At 60.3% G+C, this 13,750-nt stretch overlaps 4 non-coding genes across 4 annotated transcripts; all 4 read left to right on the forward strand.

The window, feature by feature from the left end:
* Window positions 1-2,516: 2,516 nt before the first annotated feature.
* On the forward strand, window positions 2,517-2,609 carry LOC130847166 (small nucleolar RNA SNORD116). Its single transcript, XR_009051958.1, has one exon. It is a non-coding gene; the product is annotated as a small nucleolar RNA SNORD116 (small nucleolar RNA).
* A 2,712-nt stretch (window positions 2,610-5,321) lies between these two features.
* LOC130847167 (small nucleolar RNA SNORD116) lies at window positions 5,322-5,414 on the forward strand. The gene has a single exon (XR_009051959.1). It is a non-coding gene; the product is annotated as a small nucleolar RNA SNORD116 (small nucleolar RNA).
* A 2,711-nt stretch (window positions 5,415-8,125) lies between these two features.
* LOC130847169 (small nucleolar RNA SNORD116) lies at window positions 8,126-8,218 on the forward strand. The gene has a single exon (XR_009051961.1). It is a non-coding gene; the product is annotated as a small nucleolar RNA SNORD116 (small nucleolar RNA).
* Window positions 8,219-10,927: 2,709 nt separating this feature from the next.
* LOC130847170 (small nucleolar RNA SNORD116) lies at window positions 10,928-11,020 on the forward strand. The gene has a single exon (XR_009051962.1). It is a non-coding gene; the product is annotated as a small nucleolar RNA SNORD116 (small nucleolar RNA).
* Window positions 11,021-13,750: the final 2,730 nt, after the last annotated feature.

The following is a 13,750-nucleotide window of genomic DNA, read 5'->3' on the forward strand; positions in this document are numbered from 1 at the left end:
CCGCCAGGCTGCCTGCTGGTGGTATGAGTCGGAGCATGTGCTGGCCTAGACCCAGTGAGCTCGAGGCTTGGAGCGGTGTGTTTTTGCCGGGTTCCCATATTGGACGGGGCCCTTGTGGGAGCAGGGTGCTTTTCAAAGCCAAAGAGAGGAAGCTTGGGTGGTTTCTGAGTTGAGCCGGAGGCCAGGCACCTGTCGCTTCCTCACTTGGCTCGGTGAGGTTCTTGAGTGGCAGACGGGGTGGGATCGGGGTCAGGGCGGTGGGGACCGGGAGGCGGGATTGTTAGGTGGCGGTGGGAGGGGTTGAGGAATTAGGCCTCGGTGGTTCCCTTGGCAGGTCCTCGACTGCAACTGCTGGCACAGTGGTGGCGCCGATCGGGATACTGTGGACTGTGCCGAGGACTGAGTGCTACATTGAATCCTGTGAGACGGCCGATGGCCTAGACAGGAAGGTATGGGCACGGCGAGGCCCGGGGCAGTGTGACTTCTTGGACGAGCTGTCATCATGGTGCTGCAGGCGCTGTCCTCGGCTTCTCAAGGAGATCTCTAGTCCCTGAAGGGCTGCCTGTGGCTGGCTACGGAGAAGAGGGCTTTGGCGGTCCCTGTGGACGCGCTGCGCTGGTGCCTTTGGTGTAGCCGTGGGGGCCCCATGCCAGAGGAATGACACCAAAGAATGTCTTACAGGCGCCTCGAAGAGATCTACGTGCTCAGTAGTGGGGCCGGCCAGCTTAAGGAAAGGTGAAATCTGCGAAGCTTCCCTTTGGCCCCTGGTCAGGGAGTTGGCAAGGCGAAAGTGTATCTCCCGGAGGGCACGACATGGCCGTCCTTGGTGGCCCCGAGGCCTTTTGCAGGGCCCTCAGTTTACGGGAGGAAGCCCGGAGGTGTGGCTGAGATGGGGCAGTGGTTGTGGTGCCAGGTGTGTTGCCGTGGACAGCCACTTGCTCCCTGGGCAGGGTTCCTGGTCTGCTTGCGCGGCAGTGGGCTTCTGTTTGAAGTGTGTGTCTCGTCCTCTTGGTTGGCACCTTGTATCTCTGTGAGGTCCTTCGGGGTGTTGCTATGTAGGAGAAGAGGCGTGCGGTCACCTGGCATGCGGTGGACTTCGTCGCCACTGCCATGGTTGCTGACTGTCTTCCCTGGTGCTCAGTGTGCCCCGTGTGGGCATCGCGTCTGAGGTTTGCTGTCGGAGTGAGTCGCCCTGCGGGCAGGAGATGGGAACTTTGCACAAGGGCTCGAGCGTTTGAGCGTTTCTTCGGGGGTCAGGGCTGTAGATGCGGTGGGCCGTGGAGCTGCCTGGACCTGGCCGGGACTGTAGGCTGGTGTCCGAGGAGTTCGACTCCCGGTCATGGTGTCTGAAGACCACCACTTCCCATAGTCAGCTTTCCCACGCGTCTCTGGATAGGAATTTGGCTTAGTTGGCTGGAAGAGGCACCTGGCCTTGAAGTCCTTTAGTGCCTTTGAGAAGAAGGCAGGCTGCATCTTCCCTGTAGCCATGTGTAGGGCGGAGACAAAGGCCTTCATGTGCGAGGTACCGTTGTCCCCAGTGGCATGGGCTCTGGCTGTCAAGGGCACATCAGGTGTGCTAGGAGCTGGCGGGGTCTCCACGACTCTGGGGCCATCACTCCCATGGGTGAGAGGCCGGCCCCCATCGAGTCTATGTGCTCTGGTCAGAAGGCAAGGTTGTTGGAGATCGGGAGCCCGGTGCTGGTTGCAGCAGCCCTTCAAGATCAGGGTGTGCCTGAGGGCTCTTGAAGGTGGCAGGGGTGTTCTGCCATTCTGTGGGGGATCCCGAGGCAAGGGCCCTGTGTTCCAGGCATGCCTTCGCCTGTTGAAGGACTTTGCAGAGGGGCACACAGACAATCAGAGACCCAGGCACACCTACAGGGCCCCACGCAGAAAGCCGCTTACACGCCCTTTTGCGCAGAGACTAACACACTCCGGTGCCCACTCACTTACCTCCTGACGCACACAAGCACTGGTACGTGCGTACCTTTGAAGAGTTGTCTGTCATGCCCGCATTGAGTCTTCTCCAAGGGACAAAGGTCCTTGGGAAGCAGGTGCAGGGTAACGTTACCCACCCCCAGGGTACCGTTGGCCTGGGTCTTGTTCTCTGAGTACCTGGGTGGCGTTCTAAAGCATGCCTGTGATTGCTGCCCACTTCTCAGGTGCAGTCGCCAGGCACGGCTGGCCGTCGGCTGAGATGGGCAGACCTTCTTGGCGTGGTGTGAAGACTGGATGTGCGAGGAAATCCCGGAAGAAGTGCGACGGGCCCAGGGTGCTGAGCTTGGCCAGGGATCACTACGGATGGTACGCATTCCCCTGGCCCAACACGTGTCATTCATTGCATACCAGGGGTTCCTCGGACCCGCCGAGGAGCTCCAGAGTGGAGGACTGTTTCTCTTGCTGAGTGGCCTGGGGGCTGTGGATTCTCCATGCTGTTGGATGATGTCGAGGTCACTGGCTCCTCCTCGCAGCCGCCCAGCCTGTGCTGTTGGGTTCTTGCGGCGTCCCAGCACGTGCTCGGATCGATGATGACCCCCTCATATGCATTCCTTGGAAAATCTGAACAAAATGAGTGAGCACTCACTACCGTCTCCTCATCGAACCTGAGGTCCAGCACGTTGCCTCCCCTGGGGTTAGGGGATAGTCAGGGGTGAGGGCCAGCTTCCCCTTGTGGACACGCATGCAAACAGCACACAGGGCGGCAGTATTGGAGAGGCTCGCGGCTGAGGGTCGGCCCGTGTCCACGCATTGGCTGGCTCATCCAGGACTGCGAGGTGCCTGGTGACTGTGCAGTGAGGGATGGCGAGGCCGCCAGGCTGCCTGCTGGTGGTATGAGTCGGAGCATGTGCTGGCCTAGACCCAGTGAGCTCGAGGCTTGGAGCGGTGTGTTTTTGCCGGGTTCCCATATTGGACGGGGCCCTTGTGGGAGCAGGGTGCTTTTCAAAGCCAAAGAGAGGAAGCTTGGGTGGTTTCTGAGTTGAGCCGGAGGCCAGGCACCTGTCGCTTCCTCACTTGGCTCGGTGAGGTTCTTGAGTGGCAGACGGGGTGGGATCGGGGTCAGGGCGGTGGGGACCGGGAGGCGGGATTGTTAGGTGGCGGTGGGAGGGGTTGAGGAATTAGGCCTCGGTGGTTCCCTTGGCAGGTCCTCGACTGCAACTGCTGGCACAGTGGTGGCGCCGATCGGGATACTGTGGACTGTGCCGAGGACTGAGTGCTACATTGAATCCTGTGAGACGGCCGATGGCCTAGACAGGAAGGTATGGGCACGGCGAGGCCCGGGGCAGTGTGACTTCTTGGACGAGCTGTCATCATGGTGCTGCAGGCGCTGTCCTCGGCTTCTCAAGGAGATCTCTAGTCCCTGAAGGGCTGCCTGTGGCTGGCTACGGAGAAGAGGGCTTTGGCGGTCCCTGTGGACGCGCTGCGCTGGTGCCTTTGGTGTAGCCGTGGGGGCCCCATGCCAGAGGAATGACACCAAAGAATGTCTTACAGGCGCCTCGAAGAGATCTACGTGCTCAGTAGTGGGGCCGGCCAGCTTAAGGAAAGGTGAAATCTGCGAAGCTTCCCTTTGGCCCCTGGTCAGGGAGTTGGCAAGGCGAAAGTGTATCTCCCGGAGGGCACGACATGGCCGTCCTTGGTGGCCCCGAGGCCTTTTGCAGGGCCCTCAGTTTACGGGAGGAAGCCCGGAGGTGTGGCTGAGATGGGGCAGTGGTTGTGGTGCCAGGTGTGTTGCCGTGGACAGCCACTTGCTCCCTGGGCAGGGTTCCTGGTCTGCTTGCGCGGCAGTGGGCTTCTGTTTGAAGTGTGTGTCTCGTCCTCTTGGTTGGCACCTTGTATCTCTGTGAGGTCCTTCGGGGTGTTGCTATGTAGGAGAAGAGGCGTGCGGTCACCTGGCATGCGGTGGACTTCGTCGCCACTGCCATGGTTGCTGACTGTCTTCCCTGGTGCTCAGTGTGCCCCGTGTGGGCATCGCGTCTGAGGTTTGCTGTCGGAGTGAGTCGCCCTGCGGGCAGGAGATGGGAACTTTGCACAAGGGCTCGAGCGTTTGAGCGTTTCTTCGGGGGTCAGGGCTGTAGATGTGGTGGGCCGTGGAGCTGCCTGGACCTGGCCGGGACTGTAGGCTGGTGTCCGAGGAGTTCGACTCCCGGTCATGGTGTCTGAAGACCACCACTTCCCATAGTCAGCTTTCCCACGCGTCTCTGGATAGGAATTTGGCTTAGTTGGCTGGAAGAGGCACCTGGCCTTGAAGTCCTTTAGTGCCTTTGAGAAGAAGGCAGGCTGCATCTTCCCTGTAGCCATGTGTAGGGCGGAGACAAAGGCCTTCATGTGCGAGGTACCGTTGTCCCCAGTGGCATGGGCTCTGGCTGTCAAGGGCACATCAGGTGTGCTAGGAGCTGGCGGGGTCTCCACGACTCTGGGGCCATCACTCCCATGGGTGAGAGGCCGGCCCCCATCGAGTCTATGTGCTCTGGTCAGAAGGCAAGGTTGTTGGAGATCGGGAGCCCGGTGCTGGTTGCAGCAGCCCTTCAAGTTCAGGGTGTGCCTGAGGGCTCTTGAAGGTGGCAGGGGTGTTCTGCCATTCTGTGGGGGATCCCGAGGCAAGGGCCCTGTGTTCCAGGCATGCCTTCGCCTGTTGAAGGACTTTGCAGAGGGGCACACAGACAATCAGAGACCCAGGCACACCTACAGGGCCCCACGCAGAAAGCCGCTTAGACGCCCTTTTGCGCAGAGACTAACACACTCCGGTGCCCACTCACTTACCTCCTGACGCACACAAGCACTGGTACGTGCGTACCTTTGAAGAGTTGTCTGTCATGCCCACATTGAGTCTTCTCCAAGGGACAAAGGTCCTTGGGAAGCAGGTGCAGGGTAACGTTACCCACCCCCAGGGTACCGTTGGCCTGGGTCTTGTTCTCTGAGTACCTGGGTGGCGTTCTAAAGCATGCCTGTGATTGCTGCCCACTTCTCAGGTGCAGTCGCCAGGCACGGCTGGCCGTCGGCTGAGATGGGCAGACCTTCTTGGCGTGGTGTGAAGACTGGATGTGCGAGGAAATCCCGGAAGAAGTGCGACGGGCCCAGGGTGCTGAGCTTGGCCAGGGATCACTACGGATGGTACGCATTCCCCTGGCCCAACACGTGTCATTCATTGCATACCAGGGGTTCCTCGGACCCGCCGAGGAGCTCCAGAGTGGAGGACTGTTTCTCTTGCTGAGTGGCCTGGGGGCTGTGGATTCTCCATGCTGTTGGATGATGTCGAGGTCACTGGCTCCTCCTCGCAGCCGCCCAGCCTGTGCTGTTGGGTTCTTGCGGCGTCCCAGCACGTGCTCGGATCGATGATGACCCCCTCATATGCATTCCTTGGAAAATCTGAACAAAATGAGTGAGCACTCACTACCGTCTCCTCATCGAACCTGAGGTCCAGCACGTTGCCTCCCCTGGGGTTAGGGGATAGTCAGGGGTGAGGGCCAGCTTCCCCTTGTGGACACGCATGCAAACAGCACACAGGGCGGCAGTATTGGAGAGGGTCGCGGCTGAGGGTCGGCCCGTGTCCACGCATTGGCTGGCTCATCCAGGACTGCGAGGTGCCTGGTGACTGTGCAGTGAGGGATGGCGAGGCCGCCAGGCTGCCTGCTGGTGGTATGAGTCGGAGCATGTGCTGGCCTAGACCCAGTGAGCTCGAGGCTTGGAGCGGTGTGTTTTTGCCGGGTTCCCATATTGGACGGGGCCCTTGTGGGAGCAGGGTGCTTTTCAAAGCCAAAGAGAGGAAGCTTGGGTGGTTTCTGAGTTGAGCCGGAGGCCAGGCACCTGTCGCTTCCTCACTTGGCTCGGTGAGGTTCTTGAGTGGCAGACGGGGTGGGATCGGGGTCAGGGCGGTGGGGACCGGGAGGCGGGATTGTTAGGTGGCGGTGGGAGGGGTTGAGGAATTAGGCCTCGGTGGTTCCCTTGGCAGGTCCTCGACTGCAACTGCTGGCACAGTGGTGGCGCCGATCGGGATACTGTGGACTGTGCCGAGGACTGAGTGCTACATTGAATCCTGTGAGACGGCCGATGGCCTAGACAGGAAGGTATGGGCACGGCGAGGCCCGGGGCAGTGTGACTTCTTGGACGAGCTGTCATCATGGTGCTGCAGGCGCTGTCCTCGGCTTCTCAAGGAGATCTCTAGTCCCTGAAGGGCTGCCTGTGGCTGGCTACGGAGAAGAGGGCTTTGGCGGTCCCTGTGGACGCGCTGCGCTGGTGCCTTTGGTGTAGCCGTGGGGGCCCCATGCCAGAGGAATGACACCAAAGAATGTCTTACAGGCGCCTCGAAGAGATCTACGTGCTCAGTAGTGGGGCCGGCCAGCTTAAGGAAAGGTGAAATCTGCGAAGCTTCCCTTTGGCCCCTGGTCAGGGAGTTGGCAAGGCGAAAGTGTATCTCCCGGAGGGCACGACATGGCCGTCCTTGGTGGCCCCGAGGCCTTTTGCAGGGCCCTCAGTTTACGGGAGGAAGCCCGGAGGTGTGGCTGAGATGGGGCAGTGGTTGTGGTGCCAGGTGTGTTGCCGTGGACAGCCACTTGCTCCCTGGGCAGGGTTCCTGGTCTGCTTGCGCGGCAGTGGGCTTCTGTTTGAAGTGTGTGTCTCGTCCTCTTGGTTGGCACCTTGTATCTCTGTGAGGTCCTTCGGGGTGTTGCTATGTAGGAGAAGAGGCGTGCGGTCACCTGGCATGCGGTGGACTTCGTCGCCACTGCCATGGTTGCTGACTGTCTTCCCTGGTGCTCAGTGTGCCCCGTGTGGGCATCGCGTCTGAGGTTTGCTGTCGGAGTGAGTCGCCCTGCGGGCAGGAGATGGGAACTTTGCACAAGGGCTCGAGCGTTTGAGCGTTTCTTCGGGGGTCAGGGCTGTAGATGCGGTGGGCCGTGGAGCTGCCTGGACCTGGCCGGGACTGTAGGCTGGTGTCCGAGGAGTTCGACTCCCGGTCATGGTGTCTGAAGACCACCACTTCCCATAGTCAGCTTTCCCACGCGTCTCTGGATAGGAATTTGGCTTAGTTGGCTGGAAGAGGCACCTGGCCTTGAAGTCCTTTAGTGCCTTTGAGAAGAAGGCAGGCTGCATCTTCCCTGTAGCCATGTGTAGGGCGGAGACAAAGGCCTTCATGTGCGAGGTACCGTTGTCCCCAGTGGCATGGGCTCTGGCTGTCAAGGGCACATCAGGTGTGCTAGGAGCTGGCGGGGTCTCCACGACTCTGGGGCCATCACTCCCATGGGTGAGAGGCCGGCCCCCATCGAGTCTATGTGCTCTGGTCAGAAGGCAAGGTTGTTGGAGATCGGGAGCCCGGTGCTGGTTGCAGCAGCCCTTCAAGTTCAGGGTGTGCCTGAGGGCTCTTGAAGGTGGCAGGGGTGTTCTGCCATTCTGTGGGGGATCCCGAGGCAAGGGCCCTGTGTTCCAGGCATGCCTTCGCCTGTTGAAGGACTTTGCAGAGGGGCACACAGACAATCAGAGACCCAGGCACACCTACAGGGCCCCACGCAGAAAGCCGCTTAGACGCCCTTTTGCGCAGAGACTAACACACTCCGGTGCCCACTCACTTACCTCCTGACGCACACAAGCACTGGTACGTGCGTACCTTTGAAGAGTTGTCTGTCATGCCCACATTGAGTCTTCTCCAAGGGACAAAGGTCCTTGGGAAGCAGGTGCAGGGTAACGTTACCCACCCCCAGGGTACCGTTGGCCTGGGTCTTGTTCTCTGAGTACCTGGGTGGCATTCTAAAGCATGCCTGTGATTGCTGCCCACTTCTCAGGTGCAGTCGCCAGGCACGGCTGGCCGTCGGCTGAGATGGGCAGACCTTCTTGGCGTGGTGTGAAGACTGGATGTGCGAGGAAATCCCGGAAGAAGTGCGACGGGCCCAGGGTGCTGAGCTTGGCCAGGGATCACTACGGATGGTACGCATTCCCCTGGCCCAACACGTGTCATTCATTGCATACCAGGGGTTCCTCGACCCGCCGAGGAGCTCCAGAGTGGAGGACTGTTTCTCTTGCTGAGTGGCCTGGGGGCTGTGGATTCTCCATGCTGTTGGATGATGTCGAGGTCACTGGCTCCTCCTCGCAGCCGCCCAGCCTGTGCTGTTGGGTTCTTGCGGCGTCCCAGCACGTGCTCGGATCGATGATGACCCCCTCATATGCATTCCTTGGAAAATCTGAACAAAATGAGTGAGCACTCACTACCGTCTCCTCATCGAACCTGAGGTCCAGCACGTTGCCTCCCCTGGGGTTAGGGGATAGTCAGGGGTGAGGGCCAGCTTCCCCTTGTGGACACGCATGCAAACAGCACACAGGGCGGCAGTATTGGAGAGGGTCGCGGCTGAGGGTCGGCCCGTGTCCACGCATTGGCTGGCTCATCCAGGACTGCGAGGTGCCTGGTGACTGTGCAGTGAGGGATGGCGAGGCCGCCAGGCTGCCTGCTGGTGGTATGAGTCGGAGCATGTGCTGGCCTAGACCCAGTGAGCTCGAGGCTTGGAGCGGTGTGTTTTTGCCGGGTTCCCATATTGGACGGGGCCCTTGTGGGAGCAGGGTGCTTTTCAAAGCCAAAGAGAGGAAGCTTGGGTGGTTTCTGAGTTGAGCCGGAGGCCAGGCACCTGTCGCTTCCTCACTTGGCTCGGTGAGGTTCTTGAGTGGCAGACGGGGTGGGATCGGGGTCAGGGCGGTGGGGACCGGGAGGCGGGATTGTTAGGTGGCGGTGGGAGGGGTTGAGGAATTAGGCCTCGGTGGTTCCCTTGGCAGGTCCTCGACTGCAACTGCTGGCACAGTGGTGGCGCCGATCGGGATACTGTGGACTGTGCCGAGGACTGAGTGCTACATTGAATCCTGTGAGACGGCCGATGGCCTAGACAGGAAGGTATGGGCACGGCGAGGCCCGGGGCAGTGTGACTTCTTGGACGAGCTGTCATCATGGTGCTGCAGGCGCTGTCCTCGGCTTCTCAAGGAGATCTCTAGTCCCTGAAGGGCTGCCTGTGGCTGGCTACGGAGAAGAGGGCTTTGGCGGTCCCTGTGGACGCGCTGCGCTGGTGCCTTTGGTGTAGCCGTGGGGGCCCCATGCCAGAGGAATGACACCAAAGAATGTCTTACAGGCGCCTCGAAGAGATCTACGTGCTCAGTAGTGGGGCCGGCCAGCTTAAGGAAAGGTGAAATCTGCGAAGCTTCCCTTTGGCCCCTGGTCAGGGAGTTGCAAGGCGAAAGTGTATCTCCCGGAGGGCACGACATGGCCGTCCTTGGTGGCCCCGAGGCCTTTTGCAGGGCCCTCAGTTTACGGGAGGAAGCCCGGAGGTGTGGCTGAGATGGGGCAGTGGTTGTGGTGCCAGGTGTGTTGCCGTGGACAGCCACTTGCTCCCTGGCAGGGTTCCTGGTCTGCTTGCGCGGCAGTGGGCTTCTGTTTGAAGTGTGTGTCTCGTCCTCTTGGTTGGCACCTTGTATCTCTGTGAGGTCCTTCGGGGTGTTGCTATGTAGGAGAAGAGGCGTGCGGTCACCTGGCATGCGGTGGACTTCGTCGCCACTGCCATGGTTGCTGACTGTCTTCCCTGGTGCTCAGTGTGCCCGTGTGGGCATCGCGTCTGAGGTTTGCTGTCGGAGTGAGTCGCCCTGCGGGCAGGAGATGGGAACTTTGCACAAGGGCTCGAGCGTTTGAGCGTTTCTTCGGGGGTCAGGGCTGTAGATGCGGTGGGCCGTGGAGCTGCCTGGACCTGGCCGGGACTGTAGGCTGGTGTCCGAGGAGTTCGACTCCCGGTCATGGTGTCTGAAGACCACCACTTCCCATAGTCAGCTTTCCCACGCGTCTCTGGATAGGAATTTGGCTTAGTTGGCTGGAAGAGGCACCTGGCCTTGAAGTCCTTTAGTGCCTTTGAGAAGAAGGCAGGCTGCATCTTCCCTGTAGCCATGTGTAGGGCGGAGACAAAGGCCTTCATGTGCGAGGTACCGTTGTCCCCAGTGGCATGGGCTCTGGCTGTCAAGGGCACATCAGGTGTGCTAGGAGCTGGCGGGGTCTCCACGACTCTGGGGCCATCACTCCCATGGGTGAGAGGCCGGCCCCCATCGAGTCTATGTGCTCTGGTCAGAAGGCAAGGTTGTTGGAGATCGGGAGCCCGGTGCTGGTTGCAGCAGCCCTTCAAGTTCAGGGTGTGCCTGAGGGCTCTTGAAGGTGGCAGGGGTGTTCTGCCATTCTGTGGGGGATCCCGAGGCAAGGGCCCTGTGTTCCAGGCATGCCTTCGCCTGTTCAAGGACTTTGCAGAGGGGCACACAGACAATCAGAGACCCAGGCACACCTACAGGGCCCCACGCAGAAAGCCGCTTACACGCCCTTTTGCGCAGAGACTAACACACTCCGGTGCCCACTCACTTACCTCCTGACGCACACAAGCACTGGTACGTGCGTACCTTTGAAGAGTTGTCTGTCATGCCCACATTGAGTCTTCTCCAAGGGACAAAGGTCCTTGGGAAGCAGGTGCAGGGTAACGTTACCCACCCCCAGGGTACCGTTGGCCTGGGTCTTGTTCTCTGAGTACCTGGGTGGCGTTCTAAAGCATGCCTGTGATTGCTGCCCACTTCTCAGGTGCAGTCGCCAGGCACGGCTGGCCGTCGGCTGAGATGGGCAGACCTTCTTGGCGTGGTGTGAAGACTGGATGTGCGAGGAAATCCCGGAAGAAGTGCGACGGGCCCAGGGTGCTGAGCTTGGCCAGGGATCACTACGGATGGTACGCATTCCCCTGGCCCAACACGTGTCATTCATTGCATACCAGGGGTTCCTCGGACCCGCCGAGGAGCTCCAGAGTGGAGGACTGTTTCTCTTGCTGAGTGGCCTGGGGGCTGTGGATTCTCCATGCTGTTGGATGATGTCGAGGTCACTGGCTCCTCCTCGCAGCCGCCCAGCCTGTGCTGTTGGGTTCTTGCGGCGTCCCAGCACGTGCTCGGATCGATGATGACCCCCTCATATGCATTCCTTGGAAAATCTGAACAAAATGAGTGAGCACTCACTACCGTCTCCTCATCGAACCTGAGGTCCAGCACGTTGCCTCCCCTGGGGTTAGGGGATAGTCAGGGGTGAGGGCCAGCTTCCCCTTGTGGACACGCATGCAAACAGCACACAGGGCGGCAGTATTGGAGAGGGTCGCGGCTGAGGGTCGGCCCGTGTCCACGCATTGGCTGGCTCATCCAGGACTGCGAGGTGCCTGGTGACTGTGCAGTGAGGGATGGCGAGGCCGCCAGGCTGCCTGCTGGTGGTATGAGTCGGAGCATGTGCTGGCCTAGACCCAGTGAGCTCGAGGCTTGGAGCGGTGTGTTTTTGCCGGGTTCCCATATTGGACGGGGCCCTTGTGGGAGCAGGGTGCTTTTCAAAGCCAAAGAGAGGAAGCTTGGGTGGTTTCTGAGTTGAGCCGGAGGCCAGGCACCTGTCGCTTCCTCACTTGGCTCGGTGAGGTTCTTGAGTGGCAGACGGGGTGGGATCGGGGTCAGGGCGGTGGGGACCGGGAGGCGGGATTGTTAGGTGGCGGTGGGAGGGGTTGAGGAATTAGGCCTCGGTGGTTCCCTTGGCAGGTCCTCGACTGCAACTGCTGGCACAGTGGTGGCGCCGATCGGGATACTGTGGACTGTGCCGAGGACTGAGTGCTACATTGAATCCTGTGAGACGGCCGATGGCCTAGACAGGAAGGTATGGGCACGGCGAGGCCCGGGGCAGTGTGACTTCTTGGACGAGCTGTCATCATGGTGCTGCAGGCGCTGTCCTCGGCTTCTCAAGGAGATCTCTAGTCCCTGAAGGGCTGCCTGTGGCTGGCTACGGAGAAGAGGGCTTTGGCGGTCCCTGTGGACGCGCTGCGCTGGTGCCTTTGGTGTAGCCGTGGGGGCCCCATGCCAGAGGAATGACACCAAAGAATGTCTTACAGGCGCCTCGAAGAGATCTACGTGCTCAGTAGTGGGGCCGGCCAGCTTAAGGAAAGGTGAAATCTGCGAAGCTTCCCTTTGGCCCCTGGTCAGGGAGTTGGCAAGGCGAAAGTGTATCTCCCGGAGGGCACGACATGGCCGTCCTTGGTGGCCCCGAGGCCTTTTGCAGGGCCCTCAGTTTACGGGAGGAAGCCCGGAGGTGTGGCTGAGATGGGGCAGTGGTTGTGGTGCCAGGTGTGTTGCCGTGGACAGCCACTTGCTCCCTGGGCAGGGTTCCTGGTCTGCTTGCGCGGCAGTGGGCTTCTGTTTGAAGTGTGTGTCTCGTCCTCTTGGTTGGCACCTTGTATCTCTGTGAGGTCCTTGGTGGTGTTGCTATGTAGGAGAAGAGGCGTGCGGTCACCTGGCATGCGGTGGACTTCGTCGCCACTGCCATGGTTGCTGACTGTCTTCCCTGGTGCTCAGTGTGCCCCGTGTGGGCATCGCGTCTGAGGTTTGCTGTCGGAGTGAGTCGCCCTGCGGGCAGGAGATGGGAACTTTGCACAAGGGCTCGAGCGTTTGAGCGTTTCTTCGGGGGTCAGGGCTGTAGATGCGGTGGGCCGTGGAGCTGCCTGGACCTGGCCGGGACTGTAGGCTGGTGTCCGAGGAGTTCGACTCCCGGTCATGGTGTCTGAAGACCACCACTTCCCATAGTCAGCTTTCCCACGCGTCTCTGGATAGGAATTTGGCTTAGTTGGCTGGAAGAGGCACCTGGCCTTGAAGTCCTTTAGTGCCTTTGAGAGAAGGCAGGCTGCATCTTCCCTGTAGCCATGTGTAGGGCGGAGACAAAGGCCTTCATGTGCGAGGTACCGTTGTCCCCAGTGGCATGGGCTCTGGCTGTCAAGGGCACATCAGGTGTGCTAGGAGCTGGCGGGGTCTCCACGACTCTGGGGCCATCACTCCCATGGGTGAGAGGCCGGCCCCCATCGAGTCTATGTGCTCTGGTCAGAAGGCAAGGTTGTTGGAGATCGGGAGCCCGGTGCTGGTTGCAGCAGCCCTTCAAGTTCAGGGTGTGCCTGAGGGCTCTTGAAGGTGGCAGGGGTGTTCTGCCATTCTGTGGGGGATCCCGAGGCAAGGGCCCTGTGTTCCAGGCATGCCTTCGCCTGTTCAAGGACTTTGCAGAGGGGCACACAGACAATCAGAGACCCAGGCACACCTACAGGGCCCCACGCAGAAAGCCGCTTACACGCCCTTTTGCGCAGAGACTAACACACTCCGGTGCCCACTCACTTACCTCCTGACGCACACAAGCACTGGTACGTGCGTACCTTTGAAGAGTTGTCTGTCATGCCCACATTGAGTCTTCTCCAAGGGACAAAGGTCCTTGGGAAGCAGGTGCAGGGTAACGTTACCCACCCCCAGGGTACCGTTGGCCTGGGTCTTGTTCTCTGAGTACCTGGGTGGCGTTCTAAAGCATGCCTGTGATTGCTGCCCACTTCTCAGGTGCAGTCGCCAGGCACGGCTGGCCGTCGGCTGAGATGGGCAGACCTTCTTGGCGTGGTGTGAAGACTGGATGTGCGAGGAAATCCCGGAAGAAGTGCGACGGGCCCAGGGTGCTGAGCTTGGCCAGGGATCACTACGGATGGTACGCATTCCCCTGGCCCAACACGTGTCATTCATTGCATACCAGGGGTTCCTCGGACCCGCCGAGGAGCTCCAGAGTGGAGGACTGTTTCTCTTGCTGAGTGGCCTGGGGGCTGTGGATTCTCCATGCTGTTGGATGATGTCGAGGTCACTGGCTCCTCCTCGCAGCCGCCCAGCCTGTGCTGTTGGGTTCTTGCGGCGTCCCAGCACGTGCTCGGATCGATGATGACCCCCA

This window comes from Hippopotamus amphibius, chromosome 2 (assembly GCF_030028045.1).
Source record: "Hippopotamus amphibius kiboko isolate mHipAmp2 chromosome 2, mHipAmp2.hap2, whole genome shotgun sequence".
NCBI classification, from domain to species: Eukaryota; Metazoa; Chordata; class Mammalia; order Artiodactyla; family Hippopotamidae; genus Hippopotamus; species Hippopotamus amphibius.